The sequence below is a fragment of the Gymnoscopelus microlampas genome (genome assembly GCF_963454915.1).
Source record: "Gymnoscopelus microlampas genome assembly, chromosome: 18".
Lineage (NCBI taxonomy): Eukaryota > Metazoa > Chordata > Actinopteri > Myctophiformes > Myctophidae > Gymnoscopelus > Gymnoscopelus microlampas.
The window spans coordinates 17,350,680-17,365,160 of NC_139955.1; the positions used below are offsets into that span (position 1 = coordinate 17,350,680).

Genomic DNA, 14,481 nt, shown 5'->3' on the forward strand with positions numbered 1-14,481 from the left:
GAAAAGGTTGAGAACCACTGGACTAACAACCTAGCCTGGAGGTGAAGAGAGTGTGTGAGACCTTTCACATTCTGCTCCATTGATGCTAGCGACTGACCTAGATATGACGACCCATTATGAATATCACTGTGTGCATCGGTTTGTGACCTATGACCTTTGTGTTTGACCTCAGTGTGGATCCATTGTTGAGGGAGTGGATCAGGATCCTGATGCAGGGAACTCCACCTTCTATAGACCATGCACACCCAGGTTGAATGCTACCAGAGGGTAAGAATTTAACCCTAGCACCACAAGAATATACCCTGACACCACCCTATATAACACCACACCCTGCCAGAATGTTACCAGAGGGTAAGAATTTAACCCAAACACCACACCCTGCCTGAGTGTTATCAAAGGATAAGACACCACAAAACGACACTATTTGAGATTAAAAACAGGTTCTATACACCCATATTGTTAAATGTAGGGTATGTGAGTTACTTTGGTTAAAATAAGTGTTAAATAGCTCTATATTGTGATAGTACTCATTCCTATAGAGTGTTTGTTCAGTAAAAGGAGTCTCTCCCATGTCTCTCCAGCTCTTTATTAAACAGAACATGCCTTTTCAGTGCTCTCTCCTGATTGGCTTACATTTTGTCACCTACCTGAAAATGCGCTATATTGTTATATATATATATTCTATAAGCTCACAACACATCGCAATGCGACACGTTGTGAGCTTGTAGATCGGCTATTTCCACTACTTTAAAAAAAAAAGAGAAAATGATTAAATATGGCCTATTTTGGCCATAGTATATTATTTATTTTGATTATTGGTATCATTCATTTCTTTGTATATTTAAGTTATATGCCATATGCAATTTCTGTTTGCAAAGCCTAAAAGCTAAACATAAATTAACGTAATTTATATATTCCAATGTTCACAGAAAAAAGACAATTAAATTGTTAATCACAATTATTTGTAAGACAATGAATCGTCAAGTGGAATTTCATGATAGTCACTGATCTAGGATCTGATCCTTAGGCCTATACTCCTTACTATTGGTTGATTGTAACAGTTGTAAATACTCTGTTTCTCTCTCCACCCCCTGCCACTCAGGTTGAAGAGTGCATCGCTGCATGTCTGGCTGACATCTCACAGTGGATGTCTTCTCTTCTCACCACCTTAAGCTGAACCCAGACAAGACCAAGGTTCTCTTCTTCCCAGGTAAGTCCTGCCCCATGTAGGATTTCACTATTTCCATAGACAAACTCCCCGGTTGCGTTGTCCTGGACAGTCTCATTCAAGGCACACATGCAGCGGCCACTTGATCATGTAGGTTTACACTCTATAACATTCGAAGGATCAGACCCTTCCCTACCCAGGAATCAGCCCAGCTCCTTATCCTGGCTTCAGTCATATCAAAACTTGTAACTCGCTCCTTACTGGCCTCCCGGTATGTGCACTTAAGCCCCATCAAATAAAGCATGCCTGGTCTTCAACTAGCCAAAGTTTTCAGGTCTCCCCCCTTTTCAGCTCCCTCCATTGGCTCCCAGTTGTTGCCTGCACCGAGTACAAAACACTGATGCTGGCCTACAAAGCAATCAAAGTCATAGCCCCCCCCCATACCTTCACAAAGCCTGATCCAACCCTGCAACCCCTCCCGCTCACTCAGATTAGCTAACACAGGGAAGCTGTCAGAACCTTCCCTAAAACATCCGGGACAACGCTCCACGCGTCCCAGACTCTTCTCCCTTCTGGCTCCCAAACTGTGGAATGAACTCCCCATTGCAGTTAGAACAAGGCCACCCTCTGAAATGCTGATGGGGCAAAACTTTAATGCATGAGAATGTTTTATGAATGAGCCAACTTTTTGCTCAGTTAAAAGAAAATAACAAATCAGTAACAATGAGTTGTAGTGACAACATTGGTTGCCATGTTGCCAAATTTGTCATCACTTTTTACAAATAAAAAAAACTTAACAAAAGTATTTTATCTGCTCTTGTTACGTTTTTTAAATGAAAAATAAATGAAATGAACACTGTTTCTGACCATTTCTAATAACAGTCAACCATTTCATAGTGAGCTAATTGTGCATTAAAAGTCCCATAAGCACTATAAATAGCTGTCTCCCAGGGACTAATAGCAAAAACATTATTGTCTCCCATAATTTTTTCCCTCTACAAGCTCACAACGTACACGGCGCGTTGTGAACTTGTGACGACACGCCTCTCGACACATGGGCCCTCATTTATCAACGCAGCGTATAAACCGGAGTATATTTTTCCATATATTCGGCCGTACACCAACGTCGAAGTCACATTTATCAACGCATCCTACACAGCTGATCCGAGCGTACACTTGGTCCCAGCGTTGATAAATGTGACGGCTGAAACCGAGCGTCATTTAAATAACACGCCCTTAAATATTCTCAAAACGCCCCGATTTTACGACATGAAGACGAACCAGAATACGACCAAAGACATGAAAAGCCAATAAGAAACAGTTTCCCCCGCTTGCCTCGCTGCACACGCACACGCCTCTCTCTCTCGCTCTCTCTCGCTCTCTCGCTCTCTCTCTCACACACACACACACACACACACACACACACACACACACACGCGCGCGCCCGCCCAACTTTGTCTTTCATGTCCGTGTCCGTAGCGTAGCGGTACATGAGACTCGGGCGGAATGCAGTGATTCCGTGCCGCCACGTTAATGTTGGAGCGTCGGGTTTATATCCTTAACCCAGCCAGGTTGTGTAGCCTACATAACTCTCTATGACATAACTCCATAACATAGGACAAGCTACTGTAAGTTTGTAGACCTCACTGTCAGTGAAAAGATGGTCGGGGCTCCCGAAAATTCTCTCGCAGAAGCACTGCTGCGCTGAAAATAGCAGATCTACAAGCTCACAACGCGTCGCAATGCGACCTGTTGTGAGCTTGTAGATCTGCTATTTTCAATACAGACAGATCTACAATCTTATCTGAATGACTGTTAAAGCAGTTTGTTTAAATTACTTTATAAAATGATATATTTTCACAGTGATTATTTATTAGTGTAGATATACACATTTAGGAGTGGATTATGTGTCCAGATGCTTGTCAGACAGTCAGACAATGGTGCTCCGCAGGTCTAGAATGGAATAAACGGGCGCAGCCAACATCAACAACTGGTCTCAACCAGACGTGAGATTTCAGCCTACGGTAGGATGAAGCCCACGTCAGGATATATTGATAAATGCCGAAAGGTGCGGTGATTACGCCGTACGCTCATTATTCGGGCTGCACCGCGTTGATAAATAAGGGCCAATGTGAGCTTGGAGATCGACTATTTTCACCAAATGTTCACCGCAGAATAGGGATGCTAGGGTTCATGTGATTAAGTAGGATTGGGTCAGTTAATTTCACACAAATATATAGTACATTCACCCCCTGATAATGGCATGTAGAAAGTCTACTCCTTGAATATAATATAGCTCACCTTTTCAGCTGTTCTGTCTGAATAATAAACTTGCAGATACAGAATAAAATATTCCAAGAATAACTGTCTGTAGAAGACGAAAGAAGCTCTTAAACCAAAAATCTGCAAGCTTGTATATCAGGTATTTCCACAGAACGTTCACCCAGTTTTCGCAGAATGTGAGCCTATTTACGCCAAATGTTTGCACATTTTTTACAGAAAAGGGCAGTGAGCCCATTATGACAGGCCCAGAATAGGGACGCTAGGGTTCATTTGGTTAATATCCGGTCATGACATCGAACCCCTTTTCCACTCAGGTTTTACCCCAGTCCTGTGATCAAGATGGACTCTTACCCAGAGGCCCTGCGTGTGCCCTCGAACAGCAGTGGAGGAGCACCCTCGGGTGTCAGGGGCCGCAAGGAGGCGAGGGGTCATACGAGTTCCCTGACCACCAACCAGCGGCGGTCCCTGAGCACCTCCCTCGACCGGGCCATCCGAGCAGCTAGAGACATGAAGCATACCTCACGACGCATGGCTCGCTCTCTAGCTAGTGGACTGCACTACCAGGAGCTACTGTCCCAGTCCTGCATCTACTAGTCCCATGTTACCATCTCAAACGATATACAAGTTTCTGACGCTGTTGGTCAGAAACCTCTCTATATTCTAACTTTTTGTGCTTTTTCATAAATCAATGCCCTACTTGATCATACTACAGCGTCACACAAAAGTATCAAAAGTTTGCGTCGCGTTTCGAGCTTTTTTTTGTGCTATCTTTGGAAAGTAACAGTTTTGGACATATGAGGTTTCCACCCGACAGAGACGATATATATTGAATGTTTCAAAATAAACAGCCAAATATAAACATCCTACAGATGGAAGCTTGCACGACAAAGAATTTCACCTACTTTTTTACACTTGCAAACCTGTGATGTGACATTTTAGCTGAAGTTGAGTTGAAGAAAAATATATTGTTGGAGAATATATATTGTCAGTAGCTAAAATATATTTTTGAAAATGGATTTCTAATGACCAAATTATATTTTTTACTACACTTTACACTTGAGTTCCTAAAACAAGCCACTAGAGAAAGTTTTGCAGTTCCAGAACTAAGAGTTGCCATGTCCAGCGTTTAGGATGAAAAAGAATTGGGGGCTGAGCACTGGAGATGGGGACCATAATAATAATGTGCCCATTTTCTAAACATTGTTCATGTAGATGTAAGGCAGTAGCCTTTTTATGTCAGCAGGTGTCGCTGTTGCCAAGCTCCCTCACCTATGGTGTCAGCAAGCATCACCTTTTTGTCCCTCACTGGACACCGTAGTTCAGTTGACTAGGCAGCTGAGGGCGCCATGTTTGTTTATGTTTTCTTTCTGTTGGAAAGGTGAGCACGGTTTTATGTCTGTCTGAACAATCTGTAAGATATCTGAGTTAAAAACGCCCATCCAGTGAGTTTGTTGCTATACAGTGTTAGCTGAGAAGCTTACCTACATTTTGATGTCATTCTGAATAATATGCACTGACGTTTTTGTACTTAAATATATAATGTAAGTTGGCCACATGTGGAAGTGGAATTGTGAAGGATGTTTTTACATGTTTTGTATCTTATTCTGGCCATTGTTTCCACTAATATTTTATGTGGTTGATCATTAATTGTTATTTAGCATATGAGGACATGTTATTTACAGAGTTTATGTTTTCTTTCTGTTGGAAAGCCTACAGCCAATTACCAGCAGCAGAACCTGTGAATGTGAGCAAATAAATGCACAAGGTCTCAACCACAATCCTGAACCAGTGTGTCCAGTGTCCCTTCTCTCCGCACAACACCCCATCTCCTAAACAACTAAAACACAACGCAGAGTCCAAGGGTGTGTAGAGAGGCCAGTACACTGTGGGTTACATCTTTGGTGCCGTGACCCGGATTGTGGCACTACGAGACTGAAGAGAAAGAGAGAGAGACTGACAGTAGCATCCCCATCTATGAGGTTGTACCAAACTGTATTACCAGCAGTGAATGGACAGTGTGGTGGACTGAGCTACTATCATCTGCTGAGCTGAATGGGAAGAATATCCACTTCTTCAACATATCCTTTCAATGCTATGAAAAGTTGTTTTCATTTGAGGACTTTATTTGGTGTCCTATAAACTGAGCTGCTAATTGAATTGAAGAAAAGAAAAAAAAATGCTTTATTCTATGTGAGAGACTTTTATAAGGAACAACTCTATGAATATTGTTGTTATCTACCTCATTCATATTCCTGGAGTTAGACACAGAGCTGTGTACTGACTAATTGAAATAGTCTTGGTTAATGTGAATTTCATGTACGACTTGATACTTGATACATTGTGTTTTTTTGTTTTGTTTTTTGGTTTCTTTGCACTGTACTACACTGGAAATAACCCTTCTACACACCTACATACACAGACATATCATCTATTTCACTGCCCAAGCCCCTGATACCAGTTAAACTAACTGAAGATGTTGAGTGACTACACAAATTCCCCTTCAAAGCTGGAGGACCCCACTGCTCAGCCACCAGCCCACCTACTCACCCCAGGCCCTCCAACCAGCCATAACTATGACTCTCCCCACAAGACACAACCCTCCCCTGGCCATGCATCAAGCCATAACTACAACTCTCCCCATACAACACAATTACATATTTTGAGTGAAGGAGCAACGGCTGATGCCAGTACAGTGTTGCCGCAGCAGTCAGTGCGGCCAAAGCCCTCACACACTCAGTACTCAGGACCGAGCTCACAGTGTAGTCCACCACCCCCAATACTGTCACCGCAAGGCCTTCCACGCCCCATGTTCTCAGAAATGCAGCAGCCAACAATTAACCCTCCAGTTAACTCCCTTTATCCAACCCAGGCTACCCAGCCTCCCCCTCAGGCCTACGCCAGATATGCATATCCCACTCCTACCCCCAAGCCCCCGTCTGCCACTGGTGCATGGGGCCACAGCACGACTGTGCCCATCCCTATGAATGCGAATTATGGAAATGTTGACTACCCAGCTCCCCCCCATGGCCCTGCTCCAGTACATCTACAGGCACCTGCTGTACACCCTCAAGCCAGCATGTATCCCAATACCCTCCCACAAGCTATTCACCATACAGCTTCCCCTCACACCCCTGCTCCAGTATATTTACAGATTCCTGCTTCAGATCCTCAAGCCAGAATGTATCCCAATACCCTTACACAAATCTTTGATCATACAGCTCCCCTCCAGGTGCCGGCTCCAGTACATACATGGACACCTGCTTCCGACCCCCGAGTCAGCAATAGACATCCCAGTGCACTCCCCCAACCCACTCCTCTACCTCCATCCTACGCCCCACACAGAGCCATAGCCAACCTAAGCCTTCCACCTGCTGCCTATGGTGGCTTCCTGCAGACTCATCAGGTGAAGAATGTCCAAATCTTCACCGGTAATTCTGATTGCAAGATGCTTGTAGAGGACTGGATTCGTGACATGCAGTATCTCCTGGAGGCAATAGAGCTTCCCATGCACCTCCGCTTTTCCACAGTAGTGCGACACCTGGGTGGCGAGGCCAGAAGGTTGGTGTTGAACCTACCTCCCCATGACCAAACCCCTGAGAAGGCATTTGAGGAATTGAGGGCTGAGTACAGTGACACACATGGCTCCCTTGATCCACTAGCCGACTTCTATGAACGGTGCCAGAAGTCTGGAGAATCTTGTTGCTCTTATGCCATAGCACTGGAGGCAAAATTGCGAGATGTGGAAGACAGTGAAAGAGGGGGCAGGCCTTTCCCCGACCGTGATAGCAAACTCACCCGGCAGTTCTTAAGGGGGCTTGAAGATGAGGAGATGTATGCAAGGATTTCGCCAATGAAGCCCCGGCTATTGAGCTTCCGAGAGCTACAAATTGAGCTCAGAAATCTAACAAAAGAAACAAAGAAGTTCCAGGGACAGCACAAGACAAAGAAAGCATATGCCCAGGTACATGCCACACCCGAGCATGCTGCAAATGTGAAGACAGAAATAACAAAAGAGACCTCAGAGTTGTCAGAGTTGAGAGAGATTGTTAAGAAGTTGGCTCTAAGCCAAGAGCAACAGATGGCCATGTTGTCTCACCTTGAATCAAGAATTACTGCCCCAGCCACTGTTCCACCCGCTGTCCCACTATCTGTCCCTCCCGTTGCCCCCCCACCAAGATTCCCGTCATCACCAGGAAGTACTGGCCAGGGCTCCAGTGTTACATGCTACCGGTGTGGGAAACAAGGACATATTGCCCGGGTCTGCAGAGCAGTACTCCCAGATCCCAGTCTGTCCTGGGTTCGGCAACCCCAGCCTATGGCCCCTGCGGAGGGAAACACAGCTCCCTCAGCACAACATTTAAACCCCTAAAGCCCATGGTTACCGGGGCAACCATGGGCAAGCAGCAAGTTTCCCCATTACAGGTGAGCGGAACTGATGATGGAGGAGAGGACACCCCATTAGTCGGTCCCAGGAACGAGGGGGAGGTGGAAGTCAATGGGATAAAATGCAAGGCACTCATAGACTCTGGCTCCCAGATTACCAGTATTACTCACAAGTACTGGCGCACCCACCCAACCCTTCAGAAACAAAAGCTACAGCCTTCTAAAATACCCATAGAGGGGGCAGCCGGACAGAGTGTGCCTTACTATGGTGTCCTGCACATTAACCTGAAAGTGCTGGGGGGAGAGTTTGAGGCTGTGCCAGCTTTTGTGGTCCCTGATTCAGAGTATCGTTCCTCTGTCCCCCTGCTTATTGGCACCAATGTCATTCGTGTCTCCAGAAGCCACCTCCAAGCAACCTATGGACAGCAGTTCATTCACCAGGTCAAGCAAAGCCATCCAGAGTGGTACACTGCCCTACTGGAAATTGGGAACACAGAACATAATGGAACGGATGACACGGTGGGCCCCGCTGTGTACACTGGCCGTAAGATAAGCATCCCTGGAGGGAAGGAGATGGATTTGAGGTGTAGGGTCAAGGCTGGCCCACAAAGAAAGACTTACACAGCCCTCATTGAAGGCCACCCTTTCCTGCGTCTCCCCCAAGACCTTTTGGTTGCCAAAGTCCTTGTTGATGTGAAGAAAGGCTGCACCCCTGTTAGGGTGATGAATCTGTCCCAACATGCTATCACAATAAGGCCACACACACGTCTGGCCAATGCACTCATGGTGGAAAATGTTGTGGAGTTTCCTGACAAGAAGCCAGGTGAACATCACAACTCTGAGAGCAACGAGGCCTGCCTGAGTTTGGATCAAGTTGTGGCAAGTGGTGGGGTGGACGTAAGTGAAGCGGCAGTAGAGAATGAGCACCAGCGGTCCCTCCTTAAAGAGCTGGTGGAGAAAAATGGAAGTGTGTTCTCCCAGCATTCCACAGACTATGGCCACACAAAAACAATAAAGCATGAAATTCCCCTTGTCGATTCTACACCCTTTCGACTGCCATACCGCAAGATTCCCCCCTCACAGTGGCAAGATGTGAGGAAGTTGTTAATAGACATGGAGACAACAGGGGTCATCAGGCCTAGTAAGAGCCCATATGCTTCACCGGTTGTGATCGTAACCAAGAAAGATGGGTCACTAAGGCTTTGTGTGGATTACAGAAAGCTGAACTCCTACAGCACCAGAGACGCATTTCCCCTGCCCCGAATAGAGGAGGCCCTGGAGGCCCTGGGGCAAGCAAAGTACTTCTCCACCCTTGACCTCACGTCTGGTTACTGGCAGGTGGAGGTGGCGGAGCACGACAAACACAAGACAGCATTCAGCACTCCCATGGGGCTGTTTGAGGCCAACAGAATGCCTTTTGGGCTACAGAACGCTCCGTCCACCTTCCAGAGACTAATGACCTGCTGCTTTGGGGATCTGAACTTCACTCACCTCCTGATCTATCTAGATGACCTCATCATATTCTCCAAAACCTTTGAAGAGCACCTGGAGAGGTTGCAGCTTGTGTTTGATCGACTCAAGGAGCATGGCTTGAAGTTGAAGCCCTCGAAGTGCCAGCTTGTGAGAAAGGAAGTGCAGTATTTGGGCCACTTGGTGTCTGCAAAGGGCATCAGGACAGACCCAGAGAAAATCAGCAGGGTTAAGGACTGGGTGAGGCCCACAAATCGAAAAGAAGTGCTCCAATTTTTGGGTTTGGCCGGTTATTATAGAAGATATGTGAACGGCTACTCCATGACAGCAGCAGCTCTATACCGCCTCACCAGCGGCGACCCCAGAAAGAAGAAGAGAGGGGGAAAGAGAAGCCCGGGTCCTGACCCACCCTTTGTGTGGACTAATGAGTGTGAGGAGGCCTTTCAGACACTGAAAGAAAAGTTGACGACTGCTCCAGTGCTGGGGTATCCAGATTTCAGCCTGCCCTTTGTGCTTCAAACTGATGCGTCAGGAGAGGGTCTTGGCGCTGTCTTGGTCCAAATCCAGGGTGGAGTCGAGAGAGTCATGGCCTACGCCAGCCGTGGCTTGAGCCCAGCAGAAACCCGATATCCTGCACACAAACTTGAGTTCCTCGCTCTGAAGTGGGCAGTGACAGATAAGTTCTACGACCATCTCTATGGACGTAGATTCTCAGTCCAGACAGACAACAACCCCCTCAAGTATGTGATGTCCTCAGCGAAGCTGGATGCTACAGGACAGCGGTGGGTGTCTCGACTGTCGGCGTTCGACTTTGACATCCAGTATAGAAGAGGAAAGAGTAATGCAAATGCTGACGCACTCTCCCGTATATCCTATCAGGAGGTCACGCAAGTCCTACACACCTGCCCTCAGCGGGTGAGGGCCAGTGAACTAGTCCATGGTGGGAACCGGTCCACCCGAGGACGAGAGAGTTCCCTGGGTGAGAACACTGCTGCCCCGGAGGAACCTCTGCCCACCCGAACACAAGAGAGCTCCCCGGGTGATAACACTACTACCCCAGAGGAACCTCGGCCCACCCGAAAACAAGAGAGCTCCCCGGGTGAGAACACTACTGCCCCAGAGGAACCTGACCCCCAAGAACCTCGATTACTCAAGTCCAGTGAGCCCTACTTGGATGTGGGGACAGAATCCTTACCTGCCATGACTAAACAGCAGATCCGTGCAGGGCAGAAGGAAGATCCTGTCATCAGCCCTGTCCTGCACTTTAAAAGCCTGAACCGGAAGCCAAGTCGCAGTGAGAGGGACAGTGGTGGTGGGCAAATGTGCCTTCTCTTAAAGGAGTGGAGGAGGTTAGTGATACGCGATGGTATCATGTACCGCTGTGTACAAGACGGCCAAAGGGGAGTATTGGAGCAGCTTGTACTGCCAGAACGGCTGCGTACATCTGTCAAGACTACTCTTCATGATGACTCAGGACACTTGGGATTTGAGAGGACATTACAGATGATAAGGGAGAGATTCTACTGGCCAAGGATGTTCCAGGAGATCAAGGCCTGGTGTGAGCAGTGTGAGAGGTGCTGCCTCAGAAAGACCCCAACTGCAGGCCTCCGGGCTCCCCTGGTCAGTATTCACACCAGTGCCCCCATGGAGCTGGTGTGTGTGGACTTTTTGATGCTGGAGAAGTCAAAAGGTGGCATAGAAAATGTGCTTGTTGTTACTGACCACTTCTCCCGCTACGCCCAGGCCTACCCCACGAAAGACCAAAAAGCCAGCACAGTGGCTAAGGTACTGTGGAAAAACTTCTTCTGCCGGTTTGGTTTTTCTGCGAAATTGCATGCAGACCAAGGACGCAATTTTGAAAGTACTATTGTGAAGGAGCTGTGTAAGTGTACTGGCATCACTAAAACCCACACCACCCCCTACCACCCCCAGGGCAACGGGACCACCGAAAGGTTCAACCGGACCCTCATGAACATGCTGGGGACACTAGAGCCTCACCTGAAACCCCGCTGGCATGAGCATTTGGATGCAATGACGCATGCCTACAACTGCACACGACACGACTCGACTGGATATACACCATACTACTTGATGTTCGGTAGGCACCCCCGGCTCCCAGTCGACCTGATCTTTGGGCTTTCTACCACCAATGAGCAAGGCGAATATACTGAGTATGTCCAAACTCTGCATGACAGTCTGTCACAGGCCTACGCCCTGGCTAATCAGACTTCTCACCAAGCAAAGGATCAGCAGAAAAAATACTATGACCAAAAAGCAAAGAGTCACGTCTTCAGCCCGGGGGACAGAGTCCTGCTCAAAAAGTGTCATGTGGAAGGGCGGCAGAAACTGGGAGACAAATGGGAGTCGCGTCCATACATTGTGGTGAAGAAACAACCCAATATACCTGTGTATGTGATACGACCAGAAGATGGAGAAACAGAAAAAGTGGTCCACCGTAACCTCCTTACACAGTGTATGTTTCTTCCAGTGGAGCAGGCCAGTGAAGTGATGAGAGAGGAGGAGTCAGACGTGGAAGAGAACTGGGACAGAGACGATACAGAGGGAATAGTGGAGCAGGATGGAAGAGAGACTGAGGCAGATACAGAAGAGGAATGTGAGATGGATGATACAGAGGCAGTTGTGGAGAACACTGCACCAGAGTCAATAAATGGACATGATGAACAAACAAGGATGGAGGAAGTGGATGTGGAGCCTGAGCAAATGAGTGATGGAGGGGAGGAAGAGAGACTTTCCAACACACCTCCAGGGCCCAATGCTCCAAGGAGGAACCCGCCAAGAAATCGACGGCCCCCAAAGAGATTATGCCTTGAGTCACGAGTCTTGAGATCTGATGAGGAACAGCAGAAGATAGAAAGGGGATGGAAGTTGTGGCAAAGGGTCAAAGCAAGAGGACCAGCAGGGCATATTATGTAACACACACACACACACACACACACACACACACACACACACACACACAGTTTTTGTTAATGGGTGGCGTTTGTTTTTGTTTGGTCTGATGGCAGGGACGCCATCAATTAAAGAAGGGGTAGATGTAAGGCAGTAGCCTTTTTATGTCAGCAGGTGTCGCTGTTGCCAAGCTCCCTCACCTATGGTGTCAGCAAGCATCACCTTTTTGTCCCTCACTGGACACCGTAGTTCAGTTGACTAGGCAGCTGAGGGCGCCATGTTTGTTTATGTTTTCTTTCTGTTGGAAAGGTGAGCACGGTTTTATGTCTGTCTGAACAATCTGTAAGATATCTGAGTTAAAAACGCCCATCCAGTGAGTTTGTTGCTATACAGTGTTAGCTGAGAAGCTTACCTACATTTTGATGTCATTCTGAATAATATGCACTGACGTTTTTGTACTTAAATATATAATGTAAGTTGGCCACATGTGGAAGTGGAATTGTGAAGGATGTTTTTACATGTTTTGTATCTTATTCTGGCCATTGTTTCCACTAATATTTTATGTGGTTGATCATTAATTGTTATTTAGCATATGAGGACATGTTATTTACAGAGTTTATGTTTTCTTTCTGTTGGAAAGCCTACAGCCAATTACCAGCAGCAGAACCTGTGAATGTGAGCAAATAAATGCACAAGGTCTCAACCACAATCCTGAACCAGTGTGTCCAGTGTCCCTTCTCTCCGCACAACACCCCATCTCCTAAACAACTAAAACACAACGCAGAGTCCAAGGGTGTGTAGAGAGGCCAGTACACTGTGGGTTACATAAGGAAAACATCCAATCCGCTTCAGTAATTGCTTGTCTGAATAATTGTAATTCTGTGTCTAGAAACCTAGCGCTGCACCAGTCACTCATGTGAAAGATGTTTACTGGCATCTCTTTCAAAGAACGGTTTACTGTACGGCCAAATGAAAAGGTCATCAGAATTTCAAGCCGGAGATGGAGCCACCATGCAAGGGAAAGGTGTTTCGCACAGAAAATAGAAGATGTACAAGCTCACAATGCGTCACAGATCTGTGAAGCGTTGTGAGCTTGTAGATTGGCTATTTTAACCATGTGACGCCATTGTACGATATTATAAATCAGGCGTGAAATTGCTTTTAACCTCAGGATGTGCTTTCTTTATTTGGAGGGCGTATTGAACAAACAATATCCCACTGTAGACTCTTACACAATTTTATATTTATGTTTGTCTGTATTGCAGTTGTTACAATAATGAATTACTCTGTCATCATTTATTTGTGGATCCTTGCAGTGAAGTATAATCATCTGTATGGGTTCATTTGTTTTTATCTCAGGATTATTATTCTACATCCGTAGCAGATGTTATATTCACCTGTGTATACTGCTGCACGTTGCAGTGGTAGAACTGAAGTCAGTTCTTCATACTAGCCTTCTGCACGCATCAACCGTTTTAAATTGATAATGCATCATTTCTGTCATACAGTGCTTGTCTTAAGGGTCAGGCAACAAAGTATGATTTAAGCCTTAGCTTTTTAACAGTGTTTTGTTGAACAGTTTGGATTTAACAGTTGATTTTTCAAACCAACGATGAAAGAATAGATAATCGCTGCTATGCTGTGCTGGAAATGATGCGATGCTGACAGGCCTCAGAATGATTTTGTTCTTTAAATTATTGGTAACGTAGTTGTAAATGTTTTTTTTTTGTTAATTAAATGTGAGTTTACTCAGTGTTAGTTATTGTACAACACTATTCTTTTTAACACTACAGGTATAATTGGCTGAACATCACTCCTTTGTTGTCCCAGTTGAACTGGGCCACGCCATTTAGACTTACTATGAATCGAAATGTTCACTCCGTATAAATTACATTTTGACAAAATCATAACCTGAATTACAAGATGATTTAACATAAATTGTTATACATGAATACAGCAAAAGCTAATAAATCAAGCATGTCATCGGAACCTGAACTAATATTAGATTGATTTAATCTAGGATTTAATGTTTATTTTCCTCTAATTTGCTTTTTGATTTATTGTTGATCATTGCATCTAAGAGTGTGTTGTGTTTTGTTTTGTATTTCCAAAATTTATATTTTGGGCTTTTTCCTAACCAGATTATTTTCTACCTTTGTACAATGGTTGATTTTCTTACACTTGTGTTCATGAATATTTTGTAGTTTTAGTTTCTATTGTTCCTTGAGAGCCAAAAAATATGTATATATATTTATCTCTGCCAGCTA

General features: G+C 45.7%; 1 protein-coding gene across 1 annotated transcript in view; it reads right to left on the reverse strand.

The window, feature by feature from the left end:
- Window positions 1–14,481, reverse strand: part of tmem126a (transmembrane protein 126A) — a 274,616-nt gene continuing 260,135 nt past the window's right edge. The window contains 1 exon segment of the mRNA XM_084041408.1: window positions 1–22. The gene's annotated coding sequence lies outside the window, so the exon portion shown is untranslated.